This window comes from Montipora capricornis, chromosome 2 (assembly GCF_036669925.1).
Source record: "Montipora capricornis isolate CH-2021 chromosome 2, ASM3666992v2, whole genome shotgun sequence".
Classification (NCBI taxonomy): Eukaryota; Metazoa; Cnidaria; class Anthozoa; order Scleractinia; family Acroporidae; genus Montipora; species Montipora capricornis.
Window position 1 is genome coordinate 16,503,069 of NC_090884.1, and position 16,970 is coordinate 16,520,038.

Genomic DNA, 16,970 nt, shown 5'->3' on the forward strand with positions numbered 1-16,970 from the left:
AAATTAAATTATTTTGCTGAGGGAAAATTGGCCATTCATGACAAATACCAAGCGATAAGCGATCACGGTGAGACAATTTCTAGGTATAAAACAAGAAGGCGTACATGACGCGAAACTGTATCTTCACCTCAATTTCATGCGCATCGCACCAAGCTGTGGGGTTTTTCGCCACGTGCACGTGCGTTTGTTGTAAAGAGGCTCAGTGTTTTGCGCCGCGTAAATAGTTTGGTTTCTCTCTTCATTTTCAATTCAATTAGCGATGGGCAAATGTGTCTTCAATTATAAATGGTTAAGCGATCCAAACTATAGCTGGGTAAAAGAATTAAAGGTGACAAACACAGGGCCATGCTTGGAATTGAGCATTGTGATTGTTTAATTCGTCCGCTTCTGCTTCTGACTCCGACAATGCGGTTTTCACTGGATCATAACAGTACTATGGATTATCACACAATCAGGCTGGCAAGATCATAGCAGACTTCTGTTTACTAGATTAGGTATACTGACCACATTTGAAATTACCAAAGCTTGTTTACAAACATCGAAATAAATTGCTTCCTGATATGTATGACTATGTGACACCTGTTTCACGAACATCAGAGAGGCTCATAGATCCATATTGTACACGTTCAAGATCAAACCAAAATCTGTTTATACTTCGGCCAAGAAATATTTATGATAAATTCAGTGTTAGATTTGCCGATAATTGGAATAAAATACCTTGACATATATATATTTAAAAAATGATTCCTTTCTCCAAAGCTTTAGAAATGAGCTTAAAGATTATCCGCTTACGTCTGAAGCCCGAGAATGACTTTCTGTTTAACTGTAGTTGCACCGTGTTGTTGTTTTGCTTTGTTTAGTTAGTTTTGTTTGTTTACTTTCTACCTCAAACTTATTAATTAACCTAATTATAGTCTATTTTTCTGGTTCCACAACGTAGTCTATCATGTCTGCCTACTCTTTGAAATTAAATATTAATATTAATATCCTGAATTATATGCTAGATTAGGTAATCCAGTGGGTTTCGCTCGCAACCCTCCACCGTTTCTGTAAAATGTATTATTAATCCTACAACGCCTCGATGTCATGATTGGCCACTAACTCGACTTACTGGGTTGGCCGTTATTTGTGAATTCGGTGAATTTAGTGTAGCTTCTCAAGTTAACATTCTTTTCTTATTACTCGTCCATACAACTTTGCTATCTGTGGGAAAACTTATTCAACATCGATTCAATTTCGATTCGACGTAATATTTCAACACGGCTGAAATTTGGAGGGGGTGGGGGAGGTTACAAATACAATATATTCCATTTCTCAGACAATACGTGCACCATGATTGTCTAATTTTAATATCGAGAATTATGGCACGACAATAAAAGAAAGGTGACACATGCTAACACCAACAGGGTGTGGCCAACACATCACGCATGCGCACAATCATTTCACCCATTCAATTAGCAGCCATGGACGCCTTTTTTTGAATGAAAATAGCCTTTATTCACAATAAAAACGCGCGCTATTTACAAATTAAAAAGCATAAAGAGTCACTAGAAACTAGGAACCGGACTAGGCAGCTAGCCACAAGAGCTTGAGGCCCTAACAGCAGAGTCCATGGGCAGAGCAAAGTTCCCTGCAGAGATCCCTGGATTGTGGACACCACGAACAGCGCACGTACAAATGGAATCCATGACCCAGATGTACTTCTAAATATTGATACGACGTAAATCCATTCACCATGGCACAAAAACCGTTCAAGACCCAAACATCATGGAAGCGAGATTCAGAAAAAGATTTATAATCCAAGAACACTCTCTTCTTAAGATCACAGCATACATAACGGATGATAGCACGGAGTTCTTCTTTGCCATTGCAGAAAGTGGCCCTGTTTCGAAAGGTCCAAATGCCATAAAAAAATGGATTTCGTCAAACGGCGCGCGAGCCGAGCCCTCTTAGCACCGAGACAGGGCCAGCGGAAGAAAAAAACCGTTAAAAGGTTTGCTTCAAACTGGTTACCAAGCAACAGGGAGAGAACTGGCGCAGAGTAAAGCCAGACTCTTTTGACCCTTAGACAATTTAAAAAACAATGATTAATGGTCTCTCGTCGCGGACAAGAGGCACAGCGACCGGATGAGATACAACCCCAGTTGAAAAGGGAAACACGCACCTTAACGCCGCGGAGTATGACAACCCAAATGACATCGTTCTTATAGTTCTCAGTGAAGGGGTCCCGGACTAGAGACCAATGACCATCGAGGGAGAGCCCTGGCCTTATGACCTGGGATCATTCACGCGGCAAGATTGGCGGAGATGAGTTGATTGAAAGGAGCTTTCCATAAATGGTTTTACAAACTAGGGCACTGTCTCCCACCCTGGATAGAGTATCAAGACAGGCCTCGTAAAATGGAGTTGGAGAACAAGCACTGGGAGAAGAGTTATCGCGTAAAGAAGACCATTCGGGACGCAGGAAGGACAAGCGACGCCCCAAGAACTATTTGCGAAGAAAAAAACTAGAATCATCAGGGGAATTAAGCACGGAGGCCATCCCCGCCAATCTCAAAGCCTGGACCTTTAAGACGAGATTGTCAAGATTGACACCACCAAAATTTCAATTTCAAAAAGCAACTGTTACTACACACGGTCTCCATTTTTGAGCCCCATAGCAAGAGCCAGATCAAGGCATTAACCCGCGAAATGACCCGTTTTGGAAGAGAAAGAAATCTGGCAAGGTAAAAGAGTTTCCTCAAACCAAGTGTATTGATAACTAGAGCCTTCGCATTGATAATTAGAGCCTTACCGGGAAGGGAAAGGGATCTCTACTTCCAGAGATTAAGGGATTTCTCCCGTTTCTCAAGTTGAGGCTGCCAATTAAAATTCTCTGTAGGGATGGTGCTAAACACTACCCCCAAGATTTTCATTTTCTTAACCCAAGTGAGTCTAAAGGCTCATCAAAACGAAACCTCCAGACCCCCCAGCCACATTGCTTCAGTTTTGGTGCGATTCAGTTTGGCACCGGTGGCCCTTTCATAGACATTAACACAGCTGAAAAGATTAGACAAGGATCGAAGATCCTTGTGTACAGTCGCAGTGTCATCGGCATACCATGTGCTTGCCGCCCTCTAGAATAAGGGAATAGGAACCCCTCAACCCCTGGATAACGGGGAATAAAAGACGCTAATAACTCAACACAAAGGACATAAAGTAAGGCACCATTGTAAAGGTTGATATCCACCAGCAAAACTCGGGTCCAAACTATAAACCTGGAGAAGATGCAAGAGAAAGGAACAGTTGACACGGTCAAAGGATTGCGGATTCATCCGTCCGTTGAATGTAGTCCAAAACACCACGCAAAAAAGTAGCATTAGAAAAAATACTTCAGCCAGGAACCGAGCAAGTCTGATCAGGCTGGACAATATATTCAAGGACTTTGGAAAGACGAAAAGTGATCGCTTTAGAAGTAATCTTATAGTCCACATTCAAAAGAGAGATGGGCCGCCAGTTTTTTTAAGTGCTTAATATCACCACACTTCTTAAAAATAAGGCGGGTGACGCTACCCTTCATCGAGTCACTAAGTTCGCCATCGGAGAAACACGGGTTAGAAACACGAAGTCAAAGGGGACCCAAAGTCTCCCAACTGATAGTCCGTCAGATCCCGATGACTTCCCAATGTTAAGACTCTTAAAAGAGTTAGTTAATTCGTCAAGCGACAGGGATCCCTCGCCCGAAGCGCGTTGAGGGGGTAAAAGGGACTTTTCAACGGATTCTAAACAACGCCGTTTAAAAACCGCGTCAATAGGCTAATCAGTGAAAAAGATCTGAATAGAACCGCACGTGCGCACGTTCAATTTCTTCACTCGAGAACACCTCTAAGTCATTAGAATTAAAAATAGAGGAAATAATATTACGCTCGAAGCGTTCACGTTCAAACTGAAAGAAAAAGCGCGTGGGTCTTTCTCCCTCCTCATGCAAGCCACTGAACTCTAGAACCGTTTTTACAACTGTCTAACTCTTCCAAGGTAAGAGCCTTAAGCTTATTTTCGAGATCGGAAATTTCAGAACTAACTAGGGATTACCAGAAGTAAGCCGAATTAAACCATGTGCACTGGCACAATCTCGGATGAAGCTTGCGCCAGAAATCAATTAAAGAAAAGCCTGAACGAAAATCAGTAAGGCGCTCAGCAGGCACAAAGTTGCCGTCAAACTTACCAAGGTTGTGATCAAAACAATTATAATCACCAGCAATTATTAAGACGTCAGAAGATATGAAGTATTCAAAAAAACGTCTGGAAAATACTTTCTTTTCGGCCAAGTTGTCGGGGGCATAAATATTAATTAAATTAATCCTTAGATCGTCAAGTTTGAACAATAGACTAACCACCTTCCCCGACGTGTCTCTTTTCCAGAGACTGACATTGCCGAAAAAAGATTCAGAAAGGCAAGTAAGGACACCACCTTGTTTGCCTACAGCAGGGGACCAAAACCAATGTCCACGCCAGGTACAAGAGAAAACGCGGAAAACCTCAGGATCAGTAATCTGCGTTTCCTGAAAACAGAAAACGTTATAAGACTATCTATGAGATAATCTTGGAAACGCTTACGCTTATTTAGGGAAAGAATTGTGGAACTCATGAAGGGTGAGGGTTCTTTGTCTTTTTACAAGAACTGACCAGCATAGGCGAAATTGATTTACGCGCAGGTGGACCATCCGTAAAGTCTAACCTGGCAGGCTTGCATTTGGGTGCAACTCGAGGAGGTGGAGGACGGATAGGAATCTTTGACTGGCGCAGTGGAACTGTAGGGCCAGGATCCTCAGGAATCCCCAATAGCTTGATCAGAAGCAGTAGAACGTTGCGAATTAGCTGCAGCGACAAACTGTAGATCAGACGAAGTAGGAGAGCCAGAAATGATGCTCGACGGAAGTGAAGGCTCTTGGGACAAAGGAATAGACAGGGACGGCGATTCAAGAGGCGAAAGGAGTGACTGAAACGATTGCCTAGTCTGTGATGACTGAGAGAACTCTGTAGACTGAGAAGACTGCGACGGCTGTGCGGACAGTAGTGTAGCAGCTGATCCAAAGATTATTCGCCATTGGTTTGCAACCCTTGCAGGAAACAATGATATGTCATTCTTTCTATGTGATGGGGATTCCTGAGGATCCTGGCCCTACAGTTCCGCTGCGCCAGTCACAGATTCCTATCCGTCCTCCACCTCCTCGAGTTGCACCCAAATGCAAGCCTGCCAGGTTAGACTTCACGGATGGTCCACCTTCGCGTAAATCAACTTCGCCTATGCTGGTCAATTCTTGTAAAAAGACTAAGAACCCTCACCCTTCTTGAGAGTTCCAAAATTCTTTCCCTAAATTCTCGTGGTTTCAGTAAGCGTTTCCAAGATTATCTGATAGATAGTCTTATGACGTTTTCTGTTTTCAAGAAACGCAGATTACTGATCCTGAGGTTTTCCGCGTTTTCTCTTGTGCCTGGCGTGGACCTTGGTTTTGGTCCCCTGCTTTAGGCAAACAAGGTGGTGTCCTTACTTGCCTTTCTGAATCTTTTTCCGGCAATGTCAGTCTCTGGAAAAGAGACACGTCAGGGAGGGCTGTTAGTCTATTGTTCAAACTTGACGATCTAAGGATTAATTTAATTAATATTTATACCCCGGCAACTTAGCCGAAAAGAAAGTATTTTCCAGACGTTTTCCGGAATACTTCATATCTTCTGATGACTTAATAATTGCTGGTGATTATAATTGTTTTGATCACAACCTTGATAAGTTTGGCGGCAACTTTGTGCCTGCTAAGCGCCTTACTGATTTTCGTTCAGGCTTTTCTTTAATTGATGTCTGGCGCAAGCTTCATCCGAGATTGTGCCAGTGCACATGGTTTAATTCGGCTTAATTCTGGTAATCCCTCAGCTAGTCCTGAAATTTCCGAGCTCGAAAGTAAGCTTAAGGCTCTTACCTTGGAAGAGTTAAACGATTCTAAAATCAGTTCTAGAGTTCAGTGGCTTGAGGAGGGAGAAAGGCCTACGCACCTTTTCTTTTAGCTTGAACGTGAACGCTTCGAGCGTAATATTGTTTCCTCTGTTCTTAATTCTGGTGGCATTCAGCTGTGGTAATGTCTATTAATCGACTTCCTCGTGTTTGGGGACCCAAAATTATTATACTTAACATCAACAGAAACAACAACTTGGTGTGGCTCAATTGGGGGAAGCGGGAGACGAAGCGCTCCACTGAAACTTAAAAGGCCAGCCCCATGTACTCCTGGATTTTGAGCTAAAGAAAAAACCTACCACCAGGGCGGTACACATACCGGTATGGAGGAGGGAGTTGGGCCTCCTCCCAGGGCCGACTGTGACCGCTCCTGGGTAAATATGGAAGGTGCACACACCGGTATGGAGGAGGGAGTTGGGCCTCCTCCCAGAGCCGCCTGTGACCATTCCTGGGTAAATATGGAAGGTGCACAGACCGATATAGGGGAGGGAGTTGGGCCTCCCCTCAGGGTCGGCTGTGACCAATCGTGGGCCTCCCTAGGGCCCCAACTAACCTATATGTACATTCCAGGAGTACAAAGTGTCGAGTCTATTGGGGCAAAAGTGTGACGAGAGGAGCACTTCATCCCCATTCCCAATTTTTATTGAAAATACACTACTGACTTTAGAAACTGAATGCAAGAATTAACTAAAGAGATGCAATATCATTCCCTCGAGTTGAAACTATTAACTGAAAGGGGCATCAATGTGAGGACACAGGAAACGATTGTGACTATTGGTAACTTGCATACAATAGTAATGCCTTCAACTAATGGATAAGTTATAAATGTAAAATGATTGATGCCTGACAACATGGGTTTTGCAAATCCTACGTCCAGTAAAATATACATAGAAATAAAATAAAAAAGAGGGGGGGGGGATTGGGAGGGAATTTGAAAGAAAACTTCAGGACAAATTGTGCTTAGCCGTGAGAAAAAGGACCAGAGTGATAGAACGCGTGGAAATGCAACCTATAGGCGATTACGGGAGCGCCATGCGATTGGCCAATAAAACAACGGAGAGATCACAAGATCGGCTCACATGAGCTTGCACGTGAAAATCAACTGGACGTAGGACAAAGCTCGAACAAGAGTTGTCGATTAACTGAAATTTATTTCTGGTGATCAATAAATTATGATTGAAAGGGGCACCGGTGCCAAACTGTATCGCACCAAAACTGAAGCAATGTGGCTGGGGGCCTGGAGGTTTTGGAGGTTTTGTTCTAATGAGCCTTTGGGTATGACCTGCGTTAAGAAAATGAAAATCTTGGGGATAGTGTTTGGCATCATCCCTACAGAGCATTTTAATTGGCAGCCTAAACTTGAGAAACTGGAGAAATCTCTTGTATCGAAAGCTCCTTAACTTATCGCCGCCAATCTTGTCGCGTCAATGGTCCCAGGCCATTGAACCAGGGCTCTTCCTCGATGGTCATTGTACTCTCGTCTAGGACCCCTTCACTGAGAACTATAAGAACGATGTCATTTGGGTTATTATCCTCTGCGGCGTCAAGGTGGGTGATTTTCTTTTGAACTGGGGTTGTATGTCATCTGGTCGCTGTGCCTCTTGTCCGCGACGAGAGACCATTGAACAATGTTTTTTTTAAATTGTCTAAGCGTCAAAATAGTCTGGCTACACTTTGCGTCAGTTCTCTCTCTGTTGCTTGGTAACCAGTTTGTAGCAAACCTTTTAACGGTTTTTTCTTCCGCTGGCCTTCTCGTGGTGCTTAGAGGGCTCGGCTCACGCGCCATTTGACGAAAGCCATTCTTTATGGCATTTGGACCTCTCGAAACAGGGTCACTTTCTGCAATGGCAAAGAAGACCTCCGTGCTATCATCCGTTATGTGTGCTGTGATCTTAAGCAGAGAGTGTTCTTGGATTTTAAATCTTTTTCTGAATCTCGCTTCCATGTTGTTTGGGTCTTGGACGGTTTTTGTGCCATGGTGAATGGATTTACGTCGTATCAATATGCTTTTTAATTTGTAAATGGCGTGAGTTTTTATTGTGAATAAAGACTGTTTTCATGAAAACAAAAATTTAAAAAAAGAGATGTTCATGGCTGCTAATTGAATGGGTGAAATGTTTGTGCGCATGCGTGCTTTGTTGACCACACCAAGTTGGTGTTAGCGTGTGTCACCTTGCTATTGTTGTTATTACAGCACGGCCCGCTCTCCGGCCCGCTAAATTTGAGATTTTGATACAAGATTTTCTAGAATTTTTTAAAATTTTGTATATGGAAATACAATCAACTCTCTCTTAACGGACACCTCTGTAATTCGGACACCTCTATAAGACGGACACCTGGTCGTGGTCCCGGCCGTTTCTTAGTCATTTTACTACAACCAAACTCTCTAAAAGGCGGACACCTCCTTAAGACGGACAATGGACACTTTGAAATCGTCAACGGACACTTGCGAGGTGCTGAATGTGACCGTAAATTACGATTTAGGGAAGAAAAATTATTGTACGTGACTCTTTTTCACACCAGACGTTTAATTGACAGCTCTTATCTTGTCACCGGAATACATACAGTACAAGTTAAAATTAACCTAGACCCTCCGTGAGGGTACACTGGGTTGCCTGTGGTACGTGCAGCTTTCCAGGCAATTTTTTTCAAGTTGGGGTTTGTAGCCGATATAACGCGCGCTCTGATTGGCTAATTGTGACTAGCCCACGGGCCGATTACGGGCTTGCAAAAACAAAGCAAAAGGTAATTAAAAAAACATATAATAAACTACTTACTAACCGAGCTAGCTCGAGCCGTACTGGGGAATATTGGCCCTGGGTCGTTTTTGCCACGACCTCGGGCCAATATTTCCCAGTACGGCCCTCGCGCCCGGTTAGTAAGAAGTTATTAAGGGGTCACCCAGAAGTCATACCAGCAGAGGCCCTTTGGCTCACAGGTCCTCACACGTTCGTACGACGAAACAGATCCTTTTCTGAGGTTAAAAACCTGGCTACCGGCCTAACTCTTTTTCCTACTTTCCCAACCGCGAGAAAACCGCGGTAAATCAGCCATCGCCAAAAAATGTTTTTTTCTTCTCAAACAATATTTAAAGTTAGAGGCAAAAAAATACATCATTTTATAGCTAAGAAAATAAGCTTTCCAACAGTATATAACTTATTTATAGACAACTGAAACATTTTATAAAAGAGAAAGTTGAACAAAAAAATTTAAAGACCCATTATCACTTACCATGATGCACCACGATTTGTTTATTATGAAATACAAAGCAGTCACCCACTACCCTCTTTAGCGATCCCCATTTTTGGCTCTTTTCAGAGGGTTTCAATTTTATTTTGAGAGGAGAAATTTTTGGAAAACTGAACAAAAATAGTCAGTGTGAAAGGGAAAGGTTTGTGTGTACATTTTATTTACTGAACTCGACTCGATCCGCGCAACAATCGCAGCGGAGTCTTATTTGAGAAACTGATGTACCGAAAACAAAACAGGGTTTCTTTTCCAGATCTCGTCAAAGCAAGAACGATCCAGTTCAAGCGATCCAACTAATTGATGTATTGCGTTAATGATGTTCAAAAATGCCAACTTGTTGGTCACTTTGATTCAGAAGATGTGGATTTTATCATTGACTGAATCAAATTATCAAATTATGCTTTCACATCTCAACCGAACAGTCACGGTGAAACGGGCAGGTTTGTGCTGATTTTATTTACTGACTTATTTGATCAACGGTCGTAGCGGAGTCATTCTTTGAGAAACTGACTTACCGAAAACAAAACAGTGTTTATCTTCCAGACATTGTCAGAGCAAGAACTTTCTAGTTCAAGCGATCCAAGTAATTGATGTACGGTATTGCGTTGATGATCTTCAAAAAATTGCCAACTTGTTAGTATTTCGATTCTATGATTCAGAAAGGTATCGATTTTATCATTGACCGAATCAAATTATGCTTTCAAATCTGAAACGAACAGTCACGGTGAAACGGGCAGGTTTGTGTGTAGATTTTATTTACTAAAGTCAGGGGCACCCAACGACCAATTTGTTGTAAAATGTATTATTATACCCCAGTTAATGAAAATAAATGTTATTAAGGCATTTTCAGGTGTTTTTCAGTGTTGCTGGGAAAACATTATCTGTTCCTTTTTCCCAGCAAGACACACAAGAAATTTCCCAGCCAGCTAGATAAGATTGGTTGGTTTCCCAGCCAGCTGATCAAATTTATTTCCCAGCCAGGAATTCCGCGCGCTTTCAAATCCCTCGATCGAAAACGACCGAACAAAAGCGACAAAACCGGGACAAAACAGGTTTTTTCCGCAAGCGCAATCACTCTGACCAGCCGTCGTATGTTTGTGACTAGGGAACAGGTTCTTTTTTTTTTTTTTTTTTTTTTAGTCGTCCTCAGTTTTCGGCCAGTTCGGATTGAAATGCTAGAAAAAGTCAGTAATTCCTAGGCAAAACCTCTATCAATAACAAAATTTCCCAGCTAGCTCATCGAAACACCTGTATTTTTGCCAGCCAGCAAGATTCCTCTGGGGAACAGATAATGTGAGGAACAGATTCGTTGGGTGCCCCTGTAAAGTAATTTGACCATCGCTCGCAGCGGAATCTGTTTCAAGTAATTGATCTAACGGACATTGTTCAATTGCGCGTAAAGAATTCTTTACTACTTTGTCAAAGCCAGAACAAACTTCGAATATTTTTTCAGCAACAAAGACATTAAATGTAAAGTTATTGAAGTCTGTTATTTGTTAAAATCACTGTCGCGAAGCGAGTCGTGCGAGGACACAAAATAATTTATCCATTCACGCAATGAGATGCACTAGATAACTGGCTAGACGATGGCGGAACTTCTTGGTCCATGAAATTTGAAGACGGCTGCAGTGCATCACGTCGCCTCTTCTTGGAAATGCCATCCTGCGGAGCCGAAAAGGAGGTTTCACGATGAAGGAGAAACTCCGCAAACTCTCTGTGAGTATTGCTGCCGTATCCTGTAAGGTGCTTACTGCTTGTCCACAGAGAGAAGACTGAGTCTCGCAACCAAACCTTGACCAATTCTTCTTTCCGCTCGGTCGCGGCATTACTCGATTACTATTATCCAAGGAAATGTCAACTTATCAGAAGAGAATTGTAGAGTTTGGAAACACTTAAACACGACGTAGAACCAACAATAATCAACACGATGGACACGGATTTTCTTTCCAATCAATAATTCGCGTATAATGGCGGTTTCGTGGTCCACGATTCGGTTGTTTGCCGCGGTGCATCACGGTAAGTGATAAAGGGTCTTTAAGGAAAATAACAGTAAAATATGTTTTCCAGGCAAAATTTGGTCATTTTAGCGTTGATTACGAATTTTTGGATGCAAAACTAAAATTTTCTGCAATTTATCTGCTTTCTTAGACATAAATTCGACCGAAAACTGATGAGGCACGAATATTTTTAGATTTTTAGGACGATCATGACTAAAACACCACACGAGTACATACGGGTAACATACGATTAACATACGAGTAACATACGGAACATACGGACACATACGAGTAACATACGACTAACATACGAGTAACATACGGATACATACGACTAACATACGGATACATACCAATAACATACGGATACATACGAGTAAAAAAATACGAACATATACGAGTAAAATTCATTCCAGTAAATTTTTATGCAAAGTAACGACAACTTAAGTAAAATATTACGCATTACTTCCCCGACTAAGGAAAGTTTGCGTTACAAGAGCAAAGATATTTGATATTAAACTGGTGGCCTGGGGTCATGCCTGGTAATCTGATGTGCGCAAAAAATAGCCTGTCGCGCAGTGGATGGTCCTCACGCGTTCGATCTTTACCGTGCACTGAACAGATTGAAGAGCGTAATACTGATTTACAGATGGCACATTTGAGAAAGGAACCGTGATGTAGATGTAACTAACACTGGTAAGTGAAGTGTTTTTGCTACCGCAGATGATACCAAAAATCTGCTTTAGTTTTGTAACATGAACAACGTTTGTATAGAAGTTAACTAAAGAATTTAAGTGCGGACTCTAGGTGAAGATCGGCTTACAGCCCTGAAACCACGTGTGAAGTATTGTTTTCCGAGTGTGTCTACTATTTGAGGATCGCTTTATGACCAAAATAATATATGTAGTAGTTGTGTGCATTAAGCAGTTACGGTTTCAGTTACAGTATCACTGAGTTGTCTTAATAATTTTTTATTTCGAATTCAGTTTGTATTTCAGGCTTTTGAAGACTTAATCCCACTGACTTCATTTTAACCCTTTCAGGCCAGAGGGGTTCCCCATTGACGAGTAAAATCGTCTGGCGTTAGACAGAGTAAAATCTATAAGTGCCATTTGGCACTATCGGGCCTGAAAGGGTTAATTTTTAAATATTGTTTGTTGTCATAAGCAGTTACAGTTACAGTTTGCAGTTAAAGTTAGCAGTTTCCAGTTTCAGTTGTCTGACATACAGAGTAAAGACAAAATGTTTTGTTCTATTGTCTAGTTTTGCAGGTTTAGTGAAACTTTGATATCCAATCAATACAACAGGGTTTACATACCGTCAATAAATATTTAGTTATTTAGTGTTGCAAGGAACGTTTCAATATGTCTTGAATTGTTAAGAGCGTTTGACGGCTTTAATAGCTTTGTAATTCCTGATATCTCGATGCGAAAAATACATACCCCTTGGACCTCTGACATGAAGTGTGTGTGTTAGTGTGTGTGTGTGTGTGTGTGTGGGGGGGGGGGGGGAAGGGGGGGTTTGATGCCACCCCCTCAGGGTTTTGTAAATGAGGTGATAAAGGGTTGGATGCCACCTCCCTCAGATTTTGCAAATTTTGGAAAGGAGATTTACTCTGTTGCTGAAACTTTAAGCAGCTGTTCGTTTATTGCTTGCGGATTTTTTAATGTGTCAACTGTTCCAAAAATTCGACATTTTAAACATAATTCTTCTAGTTTCTCAACACGAAATTACAAAATCGATACATTTTTACATGTACATGGTTACATTTAAGCTTTCTGGCTCGATTTAGCACTGATTTTTTTGCTAAAAAAGGCAACTGAGGTGAAATAGTGAAATCAAGATGGCGGAGCTGATGACGTCATACGACGTCAGCAACATCCAAAATATATTGTCATCTTGCAGCGCAAGCTAAGGGTTTTGCACTCCATGTGAATTTATTTTACTGTGACTAAATTAAACGAAAGCCTGGGGGGGGGGGGGGGGGCGGTCGATCAACATCCCCCCTCAAACTGAACCGGGAACGTGTTTGCTGACGTGCAAAAATGCTTGCAAGGCTTATAATTAGAGCTTAGTTTATCAGAAAAACACTCGTATTACTCGTATGTATTGGTATGTATCCGTAAATTAGTCGTATGTATCCGTGTGTTAGTCGTATGTATCCGTATGTTAGTCGTATGTTAGTCGTATGTATTCGTATGTATCCGTATGTTCCGTATGTTCCGTATGTTACTCTTATGTTACTCGTATGTTACCCGTATGTACTCGTGTGGTGTTTTAGTCATGATCTTTTAGGATGCATAATGTGATAATGCGATAAAAGTGTCAAATTTGCGACCCATTGCTAACGGCAACGGAAGCGATCGCGTTACGAATAATTAACCTCTGTTGCCAAAAACCACCCAAATAACCGGTCAGTGTAAAACGCAGACTGCAGACCAGGGATAAAATGCAGACTGAGGGTAAAATGCAGACTGCAGACTGCGGGTTAATAAAATAATAATGAAACTAGACCCTCCGTGAGGGTACACTGGGTTGCCTGTGGTACGTGCAGCCCCGGAGGGGGGGGGGGGGGGACTCCCATATGGAACACACGGGGATGCTAGTCGGAAATTTTAAATTTAACCCCTGAAGGAGACCATCTGGGCGTGGCTCAAGCTTTTTGTGACTCCTAAAGGAGACCAATCTGGGCGTGACTTAAGCAAATTTTGACCTTGGCGGCTTAAAATATTGGCGCTTTGCCCGAAACACCCTAAGCGAGACCAAAATCCAAAATTTACACCCCTAAGCGAGACGACGAGCATCCCCGTCTGTTTCAACAGGCCTGTGAACCCTTCCTGCTTACAGAGCAATACTAAAAAACTTCTCGCATATCACATTTCAACCTTAAGCTCGAAAATTCAATACACAACATGATATTATAATTCACAAAGGCAGAAAATACCACAGAATCCTTTTCCAGCGAAAGTTTTACTGAAACAAACAACATATTTGCTCTTAGAGGCGAAAACCTCTTCCTATTTGATTGCGTGCGTGAAGACAAGAAACTCAAATTACCATGTACTTCAGGTAAATACTGCTCACTTTGATTTCGTCTCGACGGGCGATAGATTGTTGTCGAAGTCCAGTACTCGTCGCTTTTGAGATTCATGCCTAGTTTATCCAACTGACTTTCCATTATTGAGCTCCATAAGGGTATATTTTGTTTAACGATCCACTAAAACGCCATTCGCGTTGCATGACTTTCGACGCCATTGCAGGCTAAGTTAATGATTCTACTGTGTCCACAAGAGAAATCTACGCAGTTCCACTACCCTCTCGATCCTAAGAAAATACGCGCAGAAGGCTCTATACACAAAGACACTACTTACCAGGGGAGTGACAGGCAAGACTTTTACCGACACGGAAAAAAAAAAAAAAAGAAAACAAACAAACTAAACGAAGACCTTGACTGGGTTTGCCTTATAAGGCAACCCAGTAAAAAGAGTTATAAGAGTGTTAGTAGCCGTTTGTACTTTCACACTGAAACTCCAACACAGCTCCCCTCGCTTTGGTTGCCCCACCGCATGTTTTAAATCCGGATTTTCATCGAACTCTGTAAGAATTGAAGCTGTTTGAATCCTTGTTGTTGTTGGAAAAAGGATAGTTTCGTTAAGTGATTTGCTTTTAGGCAAAGAAGTCACCACCCCGTAATTCAACTGTCCATTTTGCTGCACTGAACAAAGTAATCGAGTAATTACCCAATAACTCAATTTATTTTGACACGCATGGCTACAATACCAATTAACAAAGATAGAGATAACGTGGATTTTGCAACCATTTAACGTTTCAATTCAGTCGGCTTAAGCCAGTATGACTGAGGTGTAAAAAATTCTTATTAGGATCCTTCCATTCGCTTTTCGTGTACGTTATGTTTATCTTTTAGTTCACAAGTTTGTTTGTTTTGCATCTGGAAGATGTAATTTTCAATTATAACCTCTCCCTAGGGGTTATCACGCATACCTTAACCAATGAAATCCCCACGTCCTAATTGCTCGAAATACATGAAATTCTTTGTGCATTTCGTTGCACCGAAAAAAGACAACCGAGATTATTCAGGTATTCGAAGTTATAATTGTCGGTTTTTCGATCGATTTCCCTCGATGTACCGGTGTGACAAATAATTTGGAACATTGCAATGCATCTGGAAGCGCAAAAACAAAGCACAGATGATTTCAACGCGTACGATCGCATCCCCAAAAGGTGCAGCGACCTGCAGTCATGATAATGTGAGTTGTTGACAGATGTAAAACAGGATTGTCTTTCAAGCAATCTTTATTTTATCCTTATGACTCGTTTTTTTATTGATTAATATTTATTTTACCCTCAGTCTGCATTTTACCCCCGGTCTGCAGTCTGCAGTCTGCGTTTTACACTGACCGCCCAAATAACCGATTTTTCGACTGAAAATTCATCCCAGAGGATAAAACTATTCACTGGACATGTAAAAAAAGGTACTGTATGTTCGAGCGAAAGCGAAAACAAGCGAATATTTGACGGAAAACACAATAATGTGAGATCAAAGGAACATGTGGTGAAGACACGCAATTGCGGCATCGCTTCGACAATAATCTTACCTTTTCAGCGATTTTAACACTTGAAATTCCATTCAATCCACCTGGTCTAGTCTTTGAATTCACTATTATCGCTGCCCTGCGAATCTTCAGTGTTCTACATAACAGCACACTTGGTAAAAGACGGCTCGACGGGCGACAGATTGGTTGTCGATGTTGTCGCCCGTCTTGTTCAGTATCCAATTGATTTGCCATTATTGAGCTTCATAAGGGTATATTTTGTTCAAAGATCCACTAAAACGCCATTCGCGCTACATGACTTTCGACGCCATTGCCGGTTAAGTTTATAATTCTACTGTGTCCACCAGAGAAATCTACGCATTTCCACTACCCTCTCTATCCTAAGAAAATGCGAGCAGAAGGCTCTATATCCCTCTATGCACAAAGATACCACTTAGCAGGGGAGTGACACGCAAGACTTTTGCCGACATGTAAGAAAAAAAAAAATAACACCGAACAAATGGCTTCCACTTTAAGACTGGGTTTGCCATTAGGCAACCCAGTAATCAGTCATTGTCGCATTCAAAAAATAACTTGGAGGTGACAACCGAATTGTATTGTAATCTAAAACAGGTAGGTTTCGTTCAAGTAAATAACTTAAAAACAAACTTTAAACAGACGCGTATTCACTGTGCACAGGTTCAGCATTATTATCTCAAACTTCCAGTGGTCATGTTACGTCGACTCTCTATAAGCCGGACACCTCTCTAAGACGGACAGCTGAGGCCGGTCCCGATGGTGTCCGTCATAGAGAGAGTTGACTGTAAACTCGTGAAACTGTTTTAATCTTGCAATCAACTATTTCAAATAAGGCCAATAGATCGTTTTCACTGTCACGCAATAAAAAAATAAATCGAAAACCATCCAGTGGAAAAAGTCAAGAATTCGTGATGTTGAAGAAGATAAATGAAGAAGACACTTCTCCAAGCTTTAGGTCTGTGCGTTTCCCCAAACTTCAGATATTCGTCGAAATGTTTCGCAGAAATTTACAGAGCCCAGTATGAAAACGCCATGTTGGTGCACATCTGTGGTGCACCAATATGGCGGCCGGAAAATAGTGTCAACATCTGTTACTTACTTTAGCTATCTAGGCGAGTGATCATCTGTCCTGAACAGACAGCTATT